The sequence below is a fragment of the Rhipicephalus microplus genome, chromosome 7 (assembly GCF_043290135.1).
Source record: "Rhipicephalus microplus isolate Deutch F79 chromosome 7, USDA_Rmic, whole genome shotgun sequence".
NCBI lineage: Eukaryota > Metazoa > Arthropoda > Arachnida > Ixodida > Ixodidae > Rhipicephalus > Rhipicephalus microplus.
This window is the reverse complement of record NC_134706.1, coordinates 150,307,323-150,312,619: the sequence shown is the minus strand read 5'-3', so window position 1 is coordinate 150,312,619 and position 5,297 is coordinate 150,307,323. Positions and strand designations below refer to the sequence as shown.

At 42.6% G+C, this 5,297-nt stretch overlaps 1 long non-coding RNA gene across 1 annotated transcript; it reads right to left on the bottom strand.

Annotated features, from left to right (window-relative positions):
* Positions 1-243: 243 nt before the first annotated feature.
* On the bottom strand, positions 244-4,613 carry LOC142767674 (uncharacterized). The gene is made up of 2 exons (XR_012885091.1): positions 4,220-4,613; positions 244-745 (listed from the first exon to the last, which is right to left on the bottom strand). It is a non-coding gene; the product is annotated as an uncharacterized LOC142767674 (long non-coding RNA).
* Positions 4,614-5,297: the final 684 nt, after the last annotated feature.

Here is a 5,297-nt window from a genome sequence, read left to right as displayed (position 1 = left end):
CCACTGCACTTATACCTGCATGCATGCAACTGATTAAATAAGGTGTCATGGTCTTGAATGAGCTGCATGAGACCAGTGTATACATGTGTACGTAGACTGGGCCGAAAACGACAAAGTAAGACGCGCAAGGCACTTACACACACACACGCACGCACACACACGCACCACAGCTGTGCAAGCAGTAACCTGTAGCGTAAGGTTCAACCAAACATAACACCGAAGCAAAAAACAATTAAGCCCATATGTCAACATCTGCCTTTATTATAGGAAAACTGCAAGTCTGACAAACAGGACTTTGATGGCATTTTGCAACACTTTGAAATATCTCACGTGACCAAGTTTTTTTCTCTCTGTACTAGAAATTCATTCTTTTCAATACAATAAATTTCCACATCTTTCAAAAACATTTGCGCTAGTCGGGCAAACGGCTGAGAGGTGTGGCGTTGATTTACACCTATACAATAGAAAAAAAACACGTAGAAAGAGTAAGCGAGTTTCTGGAGTCACATTTACAACCTATTACATCTCGCAGTATAAATTTCGACATTAAAAAAGAGAACAATCGACAAGGTAGTTTAATTGGGGTTGTATTAATGTAATGTAAGTGTTGGTATACTTCTGTCTGCAAAACCAGAGCTCGTCACTGCTGCTTGCACAATCATCTTCAGCTGCTGAGATGACTCGTGCCTTCGACAGAAGTGGGGCCAAGCAGTTCTTTCTGTACAGAAAATTCAATCCCGGAAACCTAAAAAAAACACAGGGAACAATGACCAAGATTTCACAAAGAGTGCAACATACAGTATGCACTCTGCATAACTAACTGCTTTCTTACGTGTAAGTATAAATTGAAAGCATAGCAAGCATATTCAGTGGCGTCGCGCTTCACTGCAGTGAGAAATGCTAGAAAAGGTATGCTGAGCAATAAACGCCATAAAAAGCGCGCTATGGCAGAATCATTATACCTTTCGTGCCGTAGATATGAACCTTACTTTACCCGTTCAGCTTGCTGGTGCAGGCAAATAAAAAAGGTGCTGCTCAAAGCTGATAATGTTCCATTAGCTGCATGCATCGACCAATCTAAGTGATTGTCAAGATCTATGCTTAAGTATGCATCAACACAGCTGCATGTGTATTTCTGCAGATCTACCATGGTACTCATTCGATTAGTTTATTATAAGGAATACAGTACGACGCACAACAATATATACATATTTTATCTTTATTGCACAACAGCACAATTCCACTGAGCATACATGACGGTATGTGCATTGACAAGGTATTCAGTGCAGGTAACTTGTCAAATTTGCTACAGTACAGTTACGTATTAAAATGCAAATGATACTAGTGTTCTTGAACTGGCCTCACATTTACACGATTATGTAATGGAAGAATTGGCTACTGGGTCATTCCACGTCAGACGCCCCAGCCAATTTGGCGACCATCTCAAATGTATTCGAAAAAATTCGCGCTGATTTTACTGCTATAACAAAGGTAACTGCTAAAATATTTCACAGACAAATAATTTTTTGGTCACGTGGCTGCCTCCTGAACTTCCCGGAATCTCGTCTGGATGTTTGTGAAAAAAATTATTTCATAAGTATCTCTCATCCGTGCCAAATTCGGTCTACAAGTTAAGTGAAGGGCTTGCGTGAAGTGTTTGAAGCTCAGTAATATTATTACCAATTTTCGACCACATACGCCTCAAATAATTTAGCCGAAATGTGTTATATCTGCAATATTCTATATCAATACTGCACTTTGAATGAATATCTGAGGAGTTAATACTTAATCCGCATAAGGTATATTTGGAGGAAAAAAATTTAGACCTCTCAAGCTGTCAAACTTTACGAGAAAAAATCGCAAATTTCACAAATTATTCTATAATAAGACGCAACTTGCACCATATGGTGGTTGAATTAAAGTGGGATGTGTACCTAAATCGAAAGCAAATATACAGTTCTTTTCGTGTGCCAATATTTGTCATAGAAATTTGTTTTGAGAAAAAGATCACAGCATACCCACCGAGTGGATGATGATGAGTGGGGCGTAGCGTTCGTCCGTCTGGATGCACAAACGGATGGACAGACAGTCTGACGCCAGTATGGACGGACAGAAAGACGGGCGGACTCACGGACAGACCGACACACGAAAGCCCGGACAGATGGATGCACAGACGAACGGACGAAAGTACAAATGTACGGACGAACCTTTCGTCCCACGCATCATCATTTTGTCCGTGTATATGCTGTGAAAACCACTAACGCTATCTATTGTGCAACTCATGAAGTGGCTACATAATACTAGTACGACTACAGTGAAGGGAACGACCTACGGCCTCAAGAGCTTTGCCCCTAAATTACTTTTGAAGTTGGAAGTTCCCCGTTTGCCATTTGGTCATACGGCAGCCGACGCCTCGACGTTCTTCATTGCCGCTGAAGGGAAAATTCAAAAATTATTTTATTCCTTAAATTAGAAATTGTAACGATGAAACTTGTCACATACAAAGAACTGTTTATTTGCTTTCAATTTAGGTAAAAGGTGTTTTTTAATTGAACCACCACATGGTGCAAATTGCGTCTCAATACGGACAAAATTAACAATTCTGTGAAATGAGTGATCTTTTCTCGTAGAGGTCAACAGCTTAAGATGTCTAAAAATAATTTTTCATGAAGATATCTTTTCTGTGAAGTAAGTAGTCACAGCTCAGATATTCATACAAAGTGCAGTATCGCAAAGAGCAAATTCAAACATAACACACCTCGGCTAAATTCTTGCAGACGTATGTGGCCGAAATTTTGTATTAATATTGCCGAGTTTCAAACACCTTACATAAGCCCCGTTACTTACCATGTACCAAAATTGGTGTAAAGAAAAGGTGGTGTACTTGTAAATTTTTTTTCACAAACAACGCTCAAACAACAGTCTGGAAAGTTTGAAAGGCAACCACGTGTCCAAAAAACTTTTTTTTCTCCGAAATAGTCAAGCAGTTCACTGTTTTCAGTGCATTAAATCAGCACGATTTTTTTTTCAAACACATTTGCCATAGCCACAAAACTGGCTTGGAAATGTCGAATAAAGTAACCCTGTTACCTTCACGCAATGACCATTGCATACTGCTATATTAGGGCCATTTGTTTCAATCATGCTGGCAGGCTGAGAAAGCATAACTCCTTCCCGATGCAGCGTAGGCTGTTCAGTGGCTGTGCGTGTTGTGTTCCCATATAGATATGCTGCCCAGTCTTACATTTTGGCTGCAACACATACTTAGATACCGTTCTGTATGTATAACATTAAAGTGTTTTTGTGCAACAAAAAAAACTAATAATACTCTTCACGCAGCGAAAACACCTTTAACATCTGAAGTACTTAGCGAAGTTAAACGCCAAAGCGAGCCGATGGCAATAAAACTCTGAATAAGAAGAATATTTTGAAAGTTACACATGATGAAAACAATCTGAATAAAATGTGAACGAAAGGTCTGTTCAAACAAAAGTTCAGCTTCAGTGCTCAATCCGCTACACAGGCACGGCTGTCGGCAGTGTCACGCTACGTGGCGGGTGTACGAAAATACCGGTGAAAACATATTTAAGGAAATTGAATGTATTAGCAAGTAGGAAAACTTCGCGAGGCGCACCGAACGCGAAGCAATGTGTTGTCACCCGATGCCTCAACCCGAGTTATCACAGTAGTGTTACCGCACAAAACGAAAAAGAACCGAAAAGAACGACATGGACACCACGCCCTTGTTTTCCGTTCACGGTATTTTTGTGCAATAAAAAAAAAGAGAGTAAATGAACTACCAACATGCCCAAGCATATGCGCCTTAGATACGGTTGATGCTTAGAGCTAACAGGCGCCGTCCCCACACATGTATTAAGTAGTAAACTAAAATTGATGTGCATAACGAGCGGGCTCAGTTAAAAACGACTGCCAACAAAGGACACAGCAAAAATCTGTTCAATTTCTTCGCTGAACCTCAGCAGCGCACGCTCACTCTGCTTTGTACTCCAGACAATATAAACAAACAAACAAACAAAAACTTGCCCACGTTCACACTTCACCATCATCCCCGTGAAACAGTTCGGACAAATATTCTCGCTAAGTAAACAATTGCTGATGTGTCATCAACTAGTTGAAAACAAAATTGTATGAAGGCGTTATTCTCGTGCTCACGCAGTTAACAAAGCGCTGAACGGAACAACGTGAGAGCGGTACTCACTATTTCACTCACACAATATGAATCCACAAGTCCAGTCTTCAGGATGGTGCACCTTTGCAATAATCAGCACTGACAGAACACACAGGTCGAGCACAGAGCGCTGGCACATTTCAAACTAAACACCGACTAATAAACTCTACCAATCGAGAAGCCACGCGCACCACACACACGCACACAGGGGAGGGTTTTTCGCCAGCGCACGCAGTGACATGTTAGACGGTGTCTGTCCTTTTCCCGGGCTGTGCGCCCGGCGCGCAGCAATACCGGGCGGCCAAGGTTGTCTAGGCGACGAGACTTGAGGGCGCCTTGTGGCGCTCTCAGTCCGGCTAGATGTGGTTTAACGCTAGCTCCGGCCCTTTGCTGATATCGCGGGCGCTGCTTTTTTTTTTTTGCGGCAGTGATTTGTTGCGTTATGCTCGTTCTTCAACAGTGCATCTGAATCGTAGTGTACATTGTGACGGTGCAGTGCTTTCAGCACGAGCTACTTGTCAGAACGCGCATTTGTAATATTCAGCAGCAATATTTAACGCACCTTAACCGACCTAATGTAGTGAACTTTGGTAAAAAAACTCCCAAGCATTTCCCCGAGGGTGAACATGGTTAAGTGCGAATACACGGGGTGATACTATGAGGGGTATGTATTAATTCGCACTATTATATTTATTAATCACACTATGGTCTCTTTATGGTGTAATGGTTCCTGGGAATCGCAATTTGATCACACGGGGGAGTTTACGTTAACTTACTGGCGAATGCCAACGGATTTTAACTTCACTCCCCCTCACGACCCGCTCTCGACGAGAATCTGAGAGAGAAGGCGGGCGCGCGAGAGAGAGGGGCGCGCGCGCAGCTGCAGCGAGCGAGGAGAGCGGAGGAGCGAGCGAAGGGGGAGGGGGTATAAGGCGCGTTACTGACACCGATATCAGCGTCGCGTCCGTGGCTTATTCGGTAGAGCGTCGCGCTGCGGCCCGCCAAGTCCTCTTTCTTTTAAAGATAGAGAGAAGACTGCGGACGCCGCCGACGGTGGTGGATGGTTTGGGGTCGCTTTTCAAATGTATTCACACTTAAAAAGCTAAGC